An 18,896-nucleotide genomic window follows, 5' to 3' on the forward strand; every position below is an offset into this window, starting at 1 on the left:
CCGATGGAAGTAGACGAAAGAGGGGATGCCTTCCGGGGCATCCCCAAGCTTTGGCTTTTTGGTGTCCTTAGATTATCTTTGGGGTACCATGGGCATCCCCAAGCTTAGGCTCTTGCCACTCCTTGGTCCATAATCCATCAAATCTTTCACCCAAAACTTGAAAACTTCACAACACAAAACTCAGCAGAAAATCTCGTGAGCTCCGCTAGCGAAAGAAAACAAAAGACCACTTCAAGGTACTGTAATGAACTGATTCTTTATTTATATTGGTGTTAAACCTGCTGTATTACAACTTCTCTATGGTTTATAAACTCTTTTACTGGCCATAGATTCATCAAAATAAGCAAACAACACACGAAAAACAGAATCTGTCAAAAACAGAACAGTCTGTAGTAATCTGTAACTAACACAAACTTCTGGAACTCAAAACAATCAGCCAAAATAGGACGACCTAGACAATTTGTTTATTGATCAGAAGCAATTGGAATCAATATTTTATCACGTTCGGGTGATTTTTAAGAACTATTTTCGTGAACAGAAAGTTTCTGGAATTTTCTGCAAGATCAAATAACTATCATCCAAGAAGATCCTATAGGTTTAACTTGGCACAAACACTAATTAAAACATAAAAACATATCTAACCAGAGGCTAGAACAAATATTTATTGAATAACAGCAAGGAAAAATATTGGGTTGTCTCCCAACAAGCGCTTTTCTTTAAAGCCTTTTAGCTAGGCATTGATAATTTTAATGATGCTCACATGAAAGAAAAGAATTGAAGAACAAAGAGAGCGTCATAAAACACGTGACAAGCACATCTAAGTCTAACATAATTCCTATGCATAGGCATCTTATAGAAAAACAAATTATCATAGCAAGCAAAAACTAGCATATGCAAGGAAGCGAAAAGGAACAATAGCAATCTCAACATAACGAGAGGTAATTTACTAACATGAAAATTTCTATAACCATATTTTCCTCTCTCATAATAATTGCATGTAGGATCATAAGAAAATTCAACAATATAGCTATCACATAACATATTCTCAACACGATCCACATGCATGCGAAGTTGACACTCTTCCAAAATAGTGGGATTATCATTAACTAAAGTCATGATTTCTCCAAGCCCACTTTTATCAAAAATTTCATAAGATTGAATATTATCCAAATATGTGGGATCTAAAGTTGACACTCTTCCAAACCCACTTTCAATATTATTGCAAACACTATTATCAATCTTATATTCATCATGGGGCTTAAATAAATTTTCAAGATCATAAGAAGAATCTCCCCAATCATGATTATTGCAACAGGTAGTGGAAATAGCAAAACTAGCATCCCCAAGCTTAGGGTTTTGCATATTATTAGCAAAATTTGCATCAATAGAATTTATAATAAAATCATTGCAATTATGCTTTTTATTCAAAGATCTATCGTGTATTATTTCATAAAGCACTTCATCACAATTTTCAGATTCACGGATTTCAAGCAAGACCTTATAAAGATAATCTAGTGCATCCAAATCACTAGGAATTGGTTCATCATAATTGGATCTCTTAAAAAGATTGGCAAGCGGATGAGGATCCATAGATATTAGCTTCTCTGTTTAGGAATAAATACTCAACTATTTCAACCAAACGAGCAAACGAGCCAAGTAAGACATCAAGGCAAACGAAAAGACGAACGGAAAAAGGGCGAATAAAATGGCAAGGGTGAAGTGGGGGAGAGGAAAACGGGAGGCAAATGGCAAATAATGTAATGCGAGAGATAAGGGTTTGTGATGGGTACTTGGTATGTTGACTTTTGCGTAGACCTCCCCGGCAACGGCGCAAGAAATCCTTCTTGCTACGTCTTGAGGACTGCGTTGGTTTTCCCTTGAAGAGGAAAGGGTGGTGCAGCAAAGTAGCGTAAGTATTTCCCTCAGTTTTTGAGAACCAAGGTATCAATCCAGTAGGAGGCTAGGCGTGAGTCCCTCGCACCTACACAAACAAATAAATCCTCGCAAGCAACGCGATAAGGGGTTGTCAATCCCTACACTGCCACTTACGAGAGTGAGATCTGATAGATATGATAAGATAATATTTTTGGTATTTTTATGATAAAGATGCAAAGTAAAATAAAAGCAACGGAAATAACTAAGTGTAGGAAGATAAATATGATGGAAAATAGACCCGGGGGCCATAGGTTTCACTAGTGGCTTCTCTCAAGAGCATAAGTATTTTACGGTGGGTGAACAAATTACTGTTGAGCAATTGACAAAATTGAGCATAGTTATGAGAATATCTAGGTATGATCATGTATATAGGCATCACATCCGAGACAAGTAGACCGACTCCTACCTGCATCTACTACTATTACTCCACACATCGACCGCTATCCAGCATGCATCTAGAGTATTAAGTTCATAAGAACAAAGTAACGCTTTAAGCAAAATGACACAATGTAGAGGGATAAATTCTTGGAGTATGATAAAAACCCCATCTTGTTATCCTCGATGGCAACAATACAATACGTGCCTTGCTGCCCCTACTGTCACCGGGAAAGGACACCGCAAGATTGAACCCAAAGCTAAGCACTTCTCCCATTGCAAGAAAGATCAATCTAGTAGGCCAAACCAAACTGATAATTCGAAGAGACTTGCAAAGATAACCAATCATACATAAAAGAATTCAGAGAAGATTCAAATATTGTTCATAGATAAACTTGATCTTAAACCCACAATTCATCGGTCTCAACAAACACACCGCAAAAGAAGATTACATCGAATAGATCTCCACGAGAGAGGGGGAGAACATTGTATTGAGATCCAAAAGGAGAGAAGAAGCCATCTAGCTAATAACTATGGACCCGAAGGTCTGAGGTAAACTACTCACACTTCATCGGAGAGACTATGGTGTTGATGTAGAAGCCCTCCGTGATTGATGCCCCCTCCGGCGGAGCTCCGGAACAGGCCCCAAGATGGGATCTCGTGGGTACAGAAGGTTGCGGCGGTGGAATTAGGTTTTTGGCTCCGTATCTGATCGTTTGGGGGTACGTAGGTATATATAGGAGGAAGGAGTACGTCGGTGGAGCAACATGGGGCCGACGAGGGTGGAGGGCGCGCCGAGGGGGGTAGGCGCGCCCCCTACCTCGTGGCTTCCTGAAAGCTTCCTTGACGTAGGGTTCTAGTCTCCTGGATCATGTTCGTTCCGAAAATCATGTTCCCGAAGGTTTCATTCCGTTTGGACTCCGTTTGATATTCTTTTTCTGCGAAACTCTGAAATAGGCAAAAACAGCAATTCTGGGCTGGGCCTCCGGTTAATAGGTTAGTCCCAAAAAATAATATAAAAGTGAATATTAAAGCCCAATAATGTCCAAAACAGAAGATAATATAGCATGGAGCAATCAAAAATTATAGATTCGTTGGAGACGTATCAATGACGATGTCGTCTACATATAGAAGAATATAGGCGAGGTCATGTCCACGCTTGTAGATGAAGAGGGACACATCTGACTTGGAAGCGACGAAACAAAGCCGATGTGCAAAAAGCACAAACCGTTGGTACCAAGCATAGGGGGTCTGCTTGAGACCGTAAAGTGATTTGTGCAGACGTCACACATAGTCGGGGCAGCGAGCATCAACAAAGCCAGGGGGTTGCTGACAGTAGACCTCCTCATCAAGATTGCCATGGGGAAAGGCATTCTTAACGTCGAGCTGGTGAATAGGCCACGACCGCGAGACCGTGAGACTGAGGACGATGCAGATCGTGGCGGGCTTAACAACAGGGCTGAATGTCTCATCAAAGTCGATGCCCTGTTGTTGAGAGTAGCCACTAACCACCCACCGAGCCTTGTACCGCGCAAGGCGTCCATCCAAGTGAAACTTATGCTTGAAGATCCACTTCCCTGAAACAACATGAGCACGAGGAGGACGGGGGACTAAAGACCACGTCCCGTTAGTGACAAGAGCATCAAATTCTCGTTCATCGCATGACGCCAGTGCGGGTCATGTAGTGCACCCCGGTATGTCTTAGGGATAGGCGAGGGTGTGGAGTGGGAAGCAAGAAAGTTGAGATGGTCAACAGGTTGGAAAAGACCACGTTTAGCACGTGTAACCATAGTATGAGTATTGGTTGGGGATGGTGGCCGATGTATAATGACGGGCGGAGAGATGTCTCTGATCGCAGAAGAAACAGGCGAGGTGGAAGTAGCGGGCGAGCTTGTGTGCGAGGCGGGGGTTGCGGCCGAGGCGTTGGCAGCGGATGAAGCCGCGGGCGAGGCTGGAGGGGTTGCGGGTGAGACAGGCCAGGAGGGAAGCGAGGAGCCACCATGCATGGCGGGTTTCGGGTGTGCATGCATGGCTGGTGGGAAAGCCTGGCGGAGGGCTACCAGCCGGCCGAGGGAATGTGTAGGGAGGTGCATGCATGGCGGCTGATGGGTTTGCATGCAGCATGGATGAGTTGGTGGCTGCAAGCGGAGGCTGCGAGGCCGTGAGGTCGAGTAGGAAACCGAGTTCGGTAATAGGGTTAGCGGGACGGTCTTTGGAGTAGGAAAAAGGAAAAACCATTTCGTCAAAGACGACATGGCGAGAAATAATGACACGACGAGTGGTGAGGTCAAGGCAACGATAGCCTTTGTTGTTGCTAGGGTACCCAAGGAAAACACAAGCTACAGAACGGGGAGAAAGTTTGTGTTTCGCCATGGCGGACTGGTTAGGGTAATATAGGCAACCAAAGACGCGAAGAGCGGCGTAGTTAGGTGTAGTGTCGTGGAGGCGTATGTATGGCATAGAAAAGCTAATCGATTGGGATGGGCAGATATTCACGAGATGCGTTGGCGTGGCAAGTGCTTCGGCCCAGTAAGGAGGTGGCATGGAGGATTGAAAGAGAAGGGTGCGGATGACATCGTTGATCATGCGGATAACACGTTCAGCTTTGCCGTTTTGGGCGGATGTGTAGGGGCACGAGAGACGGAGATGAATACCGTGAGTTGCGAAGAACGTGGTGACTGTAGAATTTATAAATTTTGTCCCGTTGTCCGCTTGCATGGTAACGAGAGGGCAAGAGAATTGTGTGCGTACATAGGCAACAAAATTAATAAGAATGGCGGCTATGTCAGATTTTAAGCGAAGGGGAAAGGTCCACATGAAGTGAGAAAAAACATCAACAATAGTAAGATAGTATTTAAAACCAGAGTTGCTTAAAACCGGAGAAGTCGAAAGATCACAATGAATCAACCGAAAGGGTTCGACGCTTATTGAGGTAGACCTAGTGAAGGTCAAGCGCACATGTTTGCCAAGTTGACAAGCATGGCATACATGCGAGGCTGCTTTATTACATGGAATAAAAGAGTTCTTATGAAGATGGGACGTGGTGTCGCATCCAGGATGACCTAAGAGATGATGCCAAAGCTCGGTGGAGGTGGTGGCGAGGAGTCCATGGGCGTGGTGGTTGATGACCGAGGATGGGAAGATGTAGAGGTCACCGAAGCTATTGCAGTGAAGAATCACGGCCTTGGTGCGAAGGTCCTTCACAGAGAAGCCAAATGGGTCAAATTCAATAGAGCAAAGATTGTCAATCGTGAAACGTCGAACGGAAAGTAAATTTTTGAAAATATGAGGGACAACTAAAACATTATGAAGCATGAGAGAACGTGCGGAAGAAGGGATGGAGGCGTGTCCAATGTGAGAGATGGGTAAGGTAGAACCGTTGCCTACGATGACAATGGAGGAAGAAGGAGAAGGAAGGAGATTGTGGAGCATACAGGGGTCAGAGGACATATGTGCTGTCGCTCCAGAGTCCATGACCCACTCACCAATGGTGGATGGGGTGGCGGCGTTGTTCAGGGCGGCGAGCAGCACAAAATAGTCCCACGCCGGGGCACCACCGTAGCCAGGGATCGGTGGGGGGTTTGTACCGAAGGCCTGCCCGTGCAGAGGCGCGAGGGACGTGAAGGCTTGGGCTGGCGGCAACACAGGAGGACGTGGGCCAAGGAGGCCGGCGCTGTTGTTGGAGCGGGGTGCTGATGGGGCCGAGAGGTGCTAGGCCTGCCCCGTATAGGGGTTGAAGCAGACCCAGGGCCCGACAGAAGAAAACGCCCCCCGCTGGGCGTTGCTGTCGCTGGCGCCCGAGCTGCTGCCGCCGCTGTTCCCGCCGTTGCTGTGGCCGCCGCCATAGCTCTTCTTTTTGCACCAATTACCGCTGTTGCGGTTGCCACCAAAGGAGCCCCCGATGGAGGTGTGGGTGTTGCGGGTGCCGTCGCCGCGGTCAGAGCCACGATGTTGTCCAGTAGAGTTGGAGCCGGTGGCGCCATGAGAGTTTGTGCTGCTGTAGAAGGCCGTCTGGTTCCCGACAACGACGGAGTTAGTGAGCTAAGTCTCGCGAAGCGTGAGTAGCGACCTCGTCTGGGTGAAAGACGGGAGGGGACTCTGCATGGTGACGATGGTGGTGATGTCGGAGAAGCGCGGATTGAGCCCACGAAGACAGTTGAGGACGAGCGTTTGGTCGGAGATGGGGGTGCCGACATTGCTGTGAGCATCGGAGAGGGCCTTAAGATGGTGGCAGTAGGCGGTGATGGAGAGGTCGCCTTGGATGAGACCGTGGAACTCCGCCTCAAGGTAGACTGCGCGAGTCATCTGGTTGTCGAGAAACAAGTTGGTGATGAGCGTCCAAGCTTCCTAGGCCGTCTGGTCCTCCACCATGATGATGTCGAGGATCTCATCAGAGATGGACCCGTACAACCATGAACGGACTATGTAGTCCTTGCGAGTCTAGTCCGGGGTGCGGTCCGCCTCGGCGGTGACGTGTGGGAGGAGGTCGTACTTGCCGAGGAGGACGCGAATCAACATCCTCCACTTGGTGAAGTTGGAGGTGTGGAGGTCCAAGGTGACGGGGACATGGGTACGGACGCTGGCCACGTTCGCTGCCAGAGAAGCGGAAGACGGCATGGGGGTGGAGAGCATGGCGCCGGTGGTGGAGTTACGGGTGGTGGGGAGGGTGGAGCTGTTTTGGGATGAGGAGGTGCCAGTCATGGTGCTGTGGCGGGCTGACCAGAGTTGAGCGATCAGGTGGAGGAAGGATCGTATCTGATACCAAGAAAACGAATATGGTTGTGAATCACGCCTCATCAAGGGCGCATGTATTAACAATATATAGGAGTACAATCCTTGGGAAACAAGGAAGATCATAGACATGCCTAACCGAATTTATACACAAGATATTCGGTAGGATATCTAGTTACTTTCCTATACATTGGCTAATGACAGAAAGGAATACTTTAACAGTAAACTTGCAACACCACCACATGCTATTAATTCTGATATGTCGCAAGTTATTGATGATGCTACTTCTACTATGAATGATGCTTATGATGATGGTAGTACCTTGCTTGATAATGATGATGTGCCACTTGGTGATTTTCTTGATGCACAAATTGCTAGAGTAATACAACATGATGTTGTTGAATCTGATGATGAGCTTGAAACTGAAACTCCTGAAACACCTGCTAGAACTAGCCCTCCTAGATATGAATTACCTAAGGTACCGGAAGGTTATGTTATGAATGAGGAGACAACTAGAGATATTCTTGCTTGTAAGCATAGAGATGATCTAGAGAAATTACTATGCAAGTATAAAGAAAAATCTCTGAATGCTAGAATGAAATGTGATCCTAAGTTTGCTACTTCACCTATCTTTATTGATGATAAGGATTATGAATTCTCTATCGATCTAGAGTTAATTACTTTGGTTGAATCTGATCCTTTCCATGGTTATGAAACTGAAACTGTTGTGGCACATCTTACTAAGTTGAATGATATAGCCACCCTTTTTACTCATGATGAGAAGACTCGTTATTACTTTATTCTCAAATTATTTCCGTTCTCATTAAAGGGTGATGCTAAAGCTTGGTACAATACTCTTACTCCTGGTTGTGTGCGTAGTTCCCAGGATATGATTTATTACTTCTCTGAAAAATATTTTCCTGCTCATAAGAAACAAGCTGCCTTACAGGAAATATTTAACTTTGTGAAAACTAAAGAAGAGAGTCTCCCACAAGCTTGGGGGAGGCTTTGCCAGTTACTTAATGCTTTGCCTGATCATCCTCTTAAGAAAAATGAAATACTTGATATCTTCTATAGTGGACTAACCGATGCTTCTAGGGACTTCGTAGATAGTTGTGCTGGTTGTGTTTTCAGGGAACGAACTATTGCTCAAACTGAAGAATTATTGAATAACATATTGAAAAATTACGATGATTGGACTCTTCCTGAACCACCGGCTAAACCCACTCTGAAGAAGAGGGGTATATTATATCTCAGTCCTGAAGATATGCAAGAGGTAAAGAAATCTATGAAGGAAAAAGGTATTAAAGCTGAGGATGTTAAAATTTTACCTCCTATTGAAGAAATACATGGGCTTAATACACCACCACTACCTAAGGTGGTAGAGGTAAATTCTCTTATGAAATTCAATGATAATGACAATCCTCGCAATATGCTTCCTAGTTAATGCCTTTATGAGTTTGAAAACTACATTAGAAAAGAAGATCACTTCAATGCAAATGTCATGAAACAATTGAAATATAATTCTGATATGATTTCTCACTTGAGTGACTTGTTATTTAGAATTTCAAATGATGTTAGAGGTGCTGTAAAACATGCTTCTATGGTACAAACCCAGCTAGAACAAGTTCCTAAATCACAAAGAGAATTACTTGATGAAATGAATAATAATATGCATGACCTTGCTGTTAGAGTTGCAACTAGAGGAGGTAAAATGACTCAGGAACCACTTTATCCCGAGGGACATCCAAAAAGAATTGAACAAGACTCACAAAGAAACAACACCACTGCACCTACTCCTTCTAGAAAGAAAAAGAAAAATAAAAATGATAGGACTTTGCATGCTTCTAGTGAACCCGAAATAGAGAAACCTCCTGATAATGAAAATGAAACTTCTATCTCTGATGTTGAAACTCAATCTGATAGTGAACATCCACCTAGTGTTAATGAAAAGATAATGCTGATGTTCATGAAAATGCTCGACCAAATGAAAAAGAACCAGATACTGATGTTGAGATAGAACCACATGTTGGTCTTGATAACCCACAACCTAAAAATAAAAGGTATGATAAAAGTGAATTTGTGGCTAGGAAACACGGTAAAGAAAGAGAACCGCGGGTCCAAAAACCTATGCATTTTCCACCCAAGTCAACTAAAAAGAATGATGATGAAGAATTTGAACGCTTTGCTGAAATGCTGAGGCTAGTCTTTTTGTGTACTCGCTTGACTGGTATCTTGAAAATGCCTCCCTATGCAAAGTATATGAAAGACATCATCACAAATAAGAGAAAAATGCCTGAAGCTGAAATATCCACTATGCTTGCTAATTATACTTTTAAAGATGGAGTACCTAAAAAACTTGGAGATCCAGGTATACCAACTATACCTTGCTCCATCAAAAAGAATTATGTGAAAACTGCTTTGTGTGATTTAGGAGCTGGTGTTAGTGTCATGCCTTTCTCTTTATATAAAAGACTTGACTTGAATAAACTCACACCTACTGAAATATCTTTGCAAATGGCTGACAAGTCAACTGCCATACCTATTGGTATCTGTGAGGATGTGCCCGTTGTTGTTGCTAATGTTACTGTTTTGACTGACTTTGTTATACTTGAGATGCCCAAGGACGACAACATGTCGATTATCCTTGGTAGACCCTTCTTGAATACTGCAGGGGCTGTTATTGATTGCAATAAAAGCAAGGTCACGTTTCATATTAATGGTAATGAGCATATGGTGCACTTTCCGAAGAAACAATTCCAAGTGAATGCTATTAATGTTATTAAAAAATCTCCGACAATCACTATTGGAAGTTTTCAAATACCTCTACCCACTATCAAAAAGAAATATGAAATACTTATTGTTGGGGAGATGCAAATCCCCATTGAGGTAACTTAGTGATTTACAAAAGCTCTTCGGTTTCATGCTAATCGAAAGTGGTTGTTAATAAGACCTGATCAACCTTATTAATGAATCATTTTTTAGCGGTATGAAGTTGATGAATTTAGTAAGCACTACTTTCTGTCCCTACTTTTTGTTTTCTGTTTTTACTAGTTAAATAAAATAAAATGCCATGTTTTGTCTGTTTTCTGAATTTCCCGATCAATAAAAAAATGACCCAAAAATAAAAGTGCTCAGAATGCCCTGAAAATTTTATATGATATTTTTTATGAATATTTAAGAATTTTTGGTGCAAATAATACCAGAGGGAGGTGCACCAGGTGGGCACAACCCATCTGGGCGCGCCAAGAACCCCAGGCGCGCCCTGGTGGGTTGTGGTCCCCACATGGGCCCCCTCACTTATCTCTTCATCCCACATCATCACTTACCTCTAGAAAAAAATCCCTCTTACTCTCTCTCCCGTGTTCTTGAGCTCTAACCCGCAGATTTCAATCTCTTTGCTCGAAGCTCCGTTTCCAAAATTGTTTCGGGGGATTGGTTTTTGGTATGTGACTCCACCATTTGTCCAATTAGTTTTTGTTTTAGTGGTTTATACTTTGAATAATTAGCTACTCTTGGTGTTGCTGTACATGGGCTTGTATGTTGAATTCTTATTGATCTAAGTAGTTTGAATGCTTGCTATGGCCTCTATGTATCCCTATGAGTAGTTGCTATCAATTTTGTGAAGTTCTGTTGAGAAAATTTTGTGGACTAAAACTTCAGATTTTTGTTCATAGGAAAATTGTATGCGGACATGAATATCTTTAGGAAGTTTGGCTCTAAGAAGAACTCCAAGGGTGTTATTAGGGATCTTCTGACAGTGATCTCCACCCTCGGAGGTTGGCGGAGGTACGACCGTGCGAATGGCCGCACACCCCGTTCCTGCTAGAGGCTGGAATTCTTCCGGAGTTCTTGCAATATATTGCTAATGCCGGCCTCACCGAGTTCATCGCAGATGAGTGTGACCAGCACCAAATCCTCACAAACATCTTTGTTCAAATCTTTACTTTTCTGCCTAGAAATAATCCTCCTGAAGTAAGCTTTGACTTATATGCTGAAAACCATCAGATACCACTTACTGAATTTTGTAACATATGCATGATCCCGTCTGATGGGAGCTTGGCTGAGCCTAGGCCGGCTGAGTTTGAGGCCTTCTGTCGCACTTTGACAGTGGGTGATGAGAGAGGAGTGTCATCCATCACTGCCGGTGGCTTACATTTTCCTGCTGTTCGTTACTTTGCACTCTTCATTACCAAATACTTGCTTGCTAGGGAGAAGGTGGGTGCACTTAGTTCACCAGAACTTGCTGTTTTACGTCGTGCATTAGAGGGCGTCAACACTTATAGCTTGGGAGCTATCGTGGCTTGTCGCCTCCATCTTAATAAATCCCAGGGTAAAATACATGGTGGGATTTTTGCTACTCGTTTGGCGGCTCACTTCGAGGTTGAGATACGCCCTCACGATTACCCTCTTGCTAAGGTTTATCTAGACCGTGCAGCCATGGATCACCATCACTTTCTAGCACATGATCGTCTTGATATTGCCATTCCTTATAACCTGGTCTATAGCATTGAAACTCGTAATGTTATCCCCTTGCCTGCACCTGCTTTGTTTGATACTATTGCCAGGGGCGGATACCCGATTATGCCTACAGACATCATCGCCTACTAGAACGCTCACGCTGCTGCAGAGGCTGCTCAGGCACCTCAGCAGTGGGATGAGTGGATGACTGCTCCTCAGGATCCCTACTACCCTCTAGGCTACTGATCGACTAACAAGTTAGGCCAAAAGCCTAAGCTCGGGGGAGTACGTGTTCCCACCGACATTCTATTCATGTCTACATATCATTCTATCTGTTGGTGTTCACACTTTTTCATTGTATCGTCCATGCTTAGATTTATTTTCTTGCTTTCTTCTTGAGTGTTTGAAAAACTTTAGAAAAAACAAAAAAAATAGTTGTAGTAATTTACTTTCTATGCATGCTTAGTAGTAGCACTAAAAAGAAAATCCAAAAAGATTTCCTTGTTCTTCTTTTGCTTGTTGGGAGCTTTCCCATGTAAATAGTTTTTCTCGTTTTTGCTTTTCCCTTTTATCTCCTTGTTCAAGAAAACCTAAAACTCCAAAAATATTTCAGTGTGTTTCTCTGAATTTCTTTTCCTTTTATCCAAGTTGTACCGAGGAGAAGACCACGATGAAAATGTTGAGTGGCTCTCATTTGAATAACTGTTGAACTAATAAAGAACCCATTTTACCTTGTCTTCTCCTGTTGAATAAAATGTTTGCAGACTTCAGCTTAGTCCATGACACTCTTGCACTATTTTTATTTTCATATCATTCGGTCGTGCAAGTGAAAGGCAATAATGACGATATTCGATGAATTGGTCATGGCAAAGAGAAACTGGTATGAACTCGACTTGTTCTGTTTGTGTAAATATGTTTAACCTAGTATCCAGGCTTCAGCCCATTATGATTAAACATGTTTGTAATGACAATTAGAGATTATAGTTTCCCATGTCATGCATAAGTAGCTGGGAGCTGATAATGATTTATCTTGGATATCAACATAGCCTTAAAATGATTGTGATGTAGTATGATGATATGGTATCCCCCTCTGAATGTTCGAGTGGTGTGATGCCCGGATAATTAAACTACAGTAATCCCCCATTAATGGTGCCATGTCATCACATTACTGTTGCTAATCCTCGCTTGATCCAAAACATAATTCAATTCAAATTCAAATTTAAGTCCAAGATTCAAATTTCTCAAACATGAAGAACAAAATGTTCAAAGTGTTGTAAATAATCCCTGGTATTTGTCATGTTGAAACCCATATTTTATAAATTGTTTAAATGCCCTTAAATGAATAAAACAGGGGTCGAAACAATATTTTAAATCACTTTTAAAGTTATAAAAATTCTAAGGCTTTTCAACTGCTTCTCAAACTTCTTGAGGCAGTGCTAAATATTACATAATAATTATTGAGGCAAGCGACACATTTTTTAAAAGTCTTTTGGAGCAAAAAGAAAATGCAAAACAGAGAGGACAAAGGGAAAACAGAAAAGTTTTTGTTAAAGAAAAGAAAAGGCCCATGGCCCCCGGGCCTTAACCTACCCGGACGGCCCACCCTGGCGATCCCTCCCCCTCTCCCCTGTTCATGCGACCTAGTCGCTACAGGGGCGCGGTCGCCACCAAACCACCTCGCCGGCGCCGACGCCGGGAGGGGATAAGGCCACCCCCCGCCCCGCGGCACCTGGCTCCCCTTTTCTCCCTACCCCACTCGTCCTCCACTCGCGCCGCTCCCCACTCCTCCTTTTCCCCTCCTCCAGATCCCCTCCTCCCTCGCCCGATGCTACCGTCGACGTGCGTCGCTCGATCCCGCGGCCACCGGCACCCCCGAGCGTCGAGGCTTCGTCTACGGGATGCACCGCCATCTCCTTCGTCCTCCTCGACCAATGGATGAACCCGGGGTCGTCTGCATCGCCAGCATCGACACCATCCCCAACAACCGGTCGTCACCCTGCCTCACCGGATCTCCTCGCCGGAGACTCGCCGACCTCGGCAAGGTCGTCCACGGCCTCCCCAGGGTGAGCCCACGCCGATTCCCCTCGTCTTTCCCTCTGTTTGATGCGTCGTTGCCCAGCCCCGCGCCACACGAGCTCTGGCCGAACCCGCGCTCACTGAGCCATGGTCGCACCCCGCGTGCCTCCCTGCCGCGCTCCACCGTACCTCGCCCGTGCGCGAGCACCCGCGACCGTGCCCAGCTCCTCCTTCCCCCGCTGCTGCCTGCTCCGCGCTGCGGCTGCTACCGCCCAGGCCGCAGCCGCCCGCTGCACGCGCCTCCCCGCCTTGCTGCTTGTGGCCGCGCCGTCGCCGCTCGCGCCCCGTTCCCTCCCACCGCTACTCTGCTTAGCCCGACGCCGCGGCTCTGCAACACCCGCGCCATCGTCGCCCGAGCAGCTCTGCCGCACCGCCGCTAGCCCGCTGCTCGCCCAGGGCCGCCTCGCTCAACGCCGGCGCCTCAGCAGACCGCCTCCGTACCCCCCCCCATCCGATGCGCCACTTCGCGGGCTCTCCAACGCGCTCGCCGGCGCCCCCAACGGCCGCCGGAGTTGGCCGGCCGGAGCCCTCCGCCGACGCCCTCTGTTGCCCCTCGGGTGCGGGCGCCAGCATCCGCCCACCCGATAGCCAAGCGCGTGCTATGGCTAATGGGCCTTTGACAAGCGGGCCCAGCCACTGTCTAAAAAAAGAGATAAAAACATATATGTTTTTAAAATAATAATAATGATTAAATTAATTAGTTAATTAGTTTAATCTGGTTTAATTAGGCTAATTTAGTGGTTGGGTGTAGTGTATATGACATGTGGGTCCCATTCAATTAGATTAGTTTTATTTATTTGTTTAGGTACAACCTATGACATGTGGGCCACACCCTGCCCGTTTGACTAGTCAAAGTTGACTTGGTCAACTCGGATTAAAACAAACTAAAATAAAACCAGAAGTTTCAAAAATTGATTAAAACTTTAGAAAATCATATAAAATAATCCGTAACTCGGATGAAAAAGTTTTCTATATGAAAGTTGCTCAGAACGACGAGACGAATCGAAATACGCTCCCCGTTCATCTGTCACATGCCCCTAGCATAGTGAACATCAAACTTTTCCCCTCCGGTTCGTATGCCCAAAAATGCCTAACTCCGGGAAAACTTTCCGGACGTTATCCCCCTTCGCCGGTATCGTGTAGCACCGCGTTAGAAGACCCCTAGCCCTGCATTTTACCCCCGTCATGCATCTGTGTTGTATCTGTTTGCTTGTATTTACTGTTTCTTCCCCCCTCTTCTCTCCGGTAGACCCAGAGACCGCTGTTGATGCCCCTGTGATCGACTACATCGAAGACGACTCCTTCTTCCCTTTCAGTGGAGCTTCCAGGCAAGCCCCCCTTTGATCATCCCGATATCGCCCATTCCATTCTCTCATGCTTGCATTAGATTTTGCTACTGTAATTGATTGCTCCTATTCTGATGCATAGCCTGCTTTTGTACCTGCTATTGTTACCTACCTGCTTATCCTAAACTGCTTAGTATAGGTTGGATAGTGATCCATCAGTGACCTCCACCTTGTCCTTGTTGCCCCTGCTTCATCATCGATGACTCGATCAACGTGATCGACGACCAGAGCCCGACACCTCACATCACATCACGCCCCTTTTGTTGCTCGACTCTGCAGAGCTACAATCGAGTGCCGAGGGTGATCCCTCATAACACACTCCTGATGATAATTTTGTAGTGTAGCTATTCGGTCGTGGTCATCGAGGGTTATTTCCTCTTTCACCATTCCCGATATGGCTCTGTCGTGCAACACCTCAAGTGTGAACCTGAAGGGTGGTCCCTCTTATGTTCACCTTGATGATTGCATTGAGTGGAATCCACCGGGGGTGATTCCTCGGGTTTTCCCCTTGATGTCTGGACACACAGTTACCTTGACTTTACTTGAGACCGTTGTGAAAGCCGGGCGGGCCCGGAGAGCACCCGTGCGATGTGACAGTGGCGGCTGGCTGTTTAGCGGTATCACCCAGGAGGGGTGATAGCTCCGGACTTGTCCCGACAGCCGTCACTACTTTTAATTGTTAATGCACTAACAAGTTTGGGTATTTGTTCTAAATTGGCCTTTGGCCTTTACGCACTAACCACCACGCGAGAATAGTTATGGGCCTCGACGTCGTGGTATCAGCCGAAGCTTTGTCAGATGTCCAGTTCAGCATTGTGGCACGGTCGGACCGTGCTGGCCATCCGAGGCGGTGCTGGTATCCACCCTGCACACAACGACCCGGAGTGCTGCGGGCGATGGGCCCAAGACCCTGGGGCACTTAGGATGTAGACCGGCGGGGACCTCTCTGCTGAGCCTAGGTAGGGCTGCGACGTGTTGATCTTCCGAGGCCGGGCATTGACCCCAGAAAGGTGTGTCCGGCCAGAGTGATCGAGCGTGTTGGGTAACGTGGTGCACCCCTGCAGGGAAGATATATATTCGAATACCGTGTCCTCGGTAATGGACGTTCAGACTTGTATCCTGATCTTATACAACTAGAAATGGATTCTTGATATGTGATGGATATGTGGCCCCGGGATTGCTTTCTCGTAGGGAGTCGAGGAAGGATCTCTGGGCGTTGATACTACAACATGCTTGTTAATTAAACTGCTATTCTTTACTCTTCTACATGCTGCAAGATGCTTGGAGCTGCTTGAAGATGCTAGTCTTCGATAGGCTAGGCCTTCCCCCCTATTCTGGCATTCTGCAGTTCAGTCCACAGATACAGCCCTTCCATTTGATACCAATGCATACTTAGTATAGATCTGATGCTTGCGAGTACTTTGGATGAGTACTCATGGTTGCTTTGCTACCCATTTTCCCCCTTCCTTCTCCTTTTCGGTTGATGCAACCAGATGGTGGCCCCCAGGAGTTAGATGCCACCCCCGACGACTAGTGCTACTACCCCGAGGGTGCCTACTACTACATGGAGCCCGCCAACGACCAGGAGTAGTTAGGAGGTCCCAGGCAGGAGGCCTTGCCTCTTCGATCGTTGATTTTTGTGCTAGCCTTCTTAAGGCATCCTTGTTTAACTTACGTCTGTACTCAGATATTGTTGCTTCCGCTGACGCTTGTGTATCGAGCTTGTATTCGAGCCCTCGAGGCCCCTGGCTTGTAATATAAAGCTTGTATTATTTTAATTTGTGTCTAGAGTTACGTTGTGATATCTTCCCGTGAGTCCCTGATCTTGGTCGTACACATTTGCGTGCATGATTAGTGTACGGTCGAATCGGGGGCGTCACAAGTGGCTTGCTTGGCACATGTTCATGCATGTAGTTGAATCAAAACCAACATAGCCTCTATGATATTTATGTTCATGGTGTTCATATCCTACTCATGCTAGTGTCCAGTGTTATGATAATGCCTGGTTATGATCGTTGTTGCTCTCTAGCTGGCCGCTTCTCAATCTTAATTGCTAGCCTTCGCCTGTACTAAGTGGGAATTCTGCCTGTACATCAAAAACCTTGAACCCAAAGTTATTCCAGATGAGTCCACCATACCTACCTATATGCGGTATTACCCTGCCGTCCTAAGTAAATTTGCATGTGCCACCTCTAAAAACTTCTAAAAAATTATCTGTTTTGTGTGCCTGGATCATTCATGGAACGACACGAGGTGGTTGATATCTTCCATGCTAAGCGGGTTATTCTCAGGTCGAGTGTTTATTCACTCGCCATCGCACGAGAAAATGGGCAGTAATAGGGATGCCCAGTCCCAAACTACAAACATGAAAAAAGAGTTCATCTCTTAAATAATCAAACAAAAACTCCCAATGGAGTCAAAACCTTCACTTTTTTCGCTTGGGAACCGCCACTAGCATGCTTAGCATGGAAGATGTTGATAACCGATGGTCGTGAAGTGAATAAGAAGGGTGCATGTCTCAAAATATCATTTATCTCTGTTTTAAAAACTGAGCTCTGTCACCTCTGCAAATCACTGCTTCCCTCTGCGAAGGGACTTTCTATTTACTTTTATGTTGTGTCACCACCTTCTAAAACAAGCGCCAGAAACTGAGTAGAGCACATCTGTCATGATTTATGCATTATGTATAGCTAATGTTGGGTGCATCATGACTGGATCTTTTCTACCATGAATTACAATGTTTAGTCACTGCTTGAACTTTGGAGGTGCTCTGCATTTATGTTTTGCGGTCTTAGAAAGGGCTAGCGTGATACCACTATTGTCATATTATATCATGGTTGTTTTGACAACATGTTGCAGTTTGAGATATCTTATTATTGCTCGCTAGCTGATTATGTCATTGATATGAGTTAATATAATCTTTAAGTGTTAATTTCGACATGGTTAGTTATAATGCTGGCTGAAAAACTGGCTGCTGTTTAAGCTTATTTATGCAAACAAGAGCAAAAGAGTTCGTAAAAGTTTTTCTTTCTCACTTTCAGTTTATCAACTGAATTGCTTGAGGACAAGCAAAGGTTTAAGCTTGGGGGAGTTGATACGTCTCCAACGTATCTACTTCTTCTCACGCTTTTCCTCTTGCTTTGGACTCTAATTTGCATGATTTGAATGAAACTAACCCCGGACTAACGCTGTTTTTAGCAGAACTACCATGGTGTTGTTTTTGTGCAGAAATAAAAGTTCTCAGAATGGAACGAAACTTTGCGAGGATTTTTTATATCAATAATAAGAATTTTCTGGAGCCAAGACCTGCCGGAGAGGGGCACCTGGGTGGGCACAACCCACCAGGGCGCACCCCCCTCTCCTGGCGCGCCCAAGTGGGTTGTACCCACCTGGTGGCCCGTAGACCCTGATTCCGATGCTATAAAATCACATTATTCCAGAAAAAAATCAGGGAGAAAGAATTATCGCGTTCCACGAGACGGAGCCGCCGCCAAGCCCTGTTCTTCCTCGGGAGGGCAGATCTGGAGTCCGTTTGGGGCTCCGGAGAGGGGGATCTTCGTTCTTCGTCATCACCAACCCTTCTCCATTGCCAATTCCATGATGCTCCCCACCGGGAGTGAGTAATTCCTTCGTAGGCTCGCTGGTCGGTGAGGAGTTGGATGAGATTCATCATGTAATCGAGTTAGTTTTGTTAGGGCTTGATCCCTAGTATCCACTATGTTCCTAGATTGATGTTGATATCACTTTGCTATGCTTAATGCTTGTCACTTTGGGCCCGGGTGCCATGAACTCAGATCTGAATCGTTTATGTTATTATCATTATATCCATGGTTTAGATATGATCTTGCAAGTTATAGTCACGTACTACGTGTTATGATCCGGCAACCCCGGAGTGAAAACAACCGGGCCAACTCCCGGTGATGACCATAGTTTGAGGAGTTCATATATTCACTATGTGTTAATCCTTTGTTT

The 18,896-nt window shown here is 45.3% G+C and overlaps 1 pseudogene; it reads right to left on the reverse strand.

Moving 5' to 3' along the window:
* Positions 1 to 5,234: 5,234 nt before the first annotated feature.
* Positions 5,235 to 7,011, reverse strand: LOC141020656 (uncharacterized; annotated as a pseudogene).
* Between the last annotated feature and the right edge of the window lie 11,885 nt (positions 7,012 to 18,896).

Source organism: Aegilops tauschii, chromosome 3 (genome assembly GCF_002575655.3).
Source record: "Aegilops tauschii subsp. strangulata cultivar AL8/78 chromosome 3, Aet v6.0, whole genome shotgun sequence".
In the NCBI taxonomy this organism is placed as follows: Eukaryota; Viridiplantae; Streptophyta; class Magnoliopsida; order Poales; family Poaceae; genus Aegilops; species Aegilops tauschii.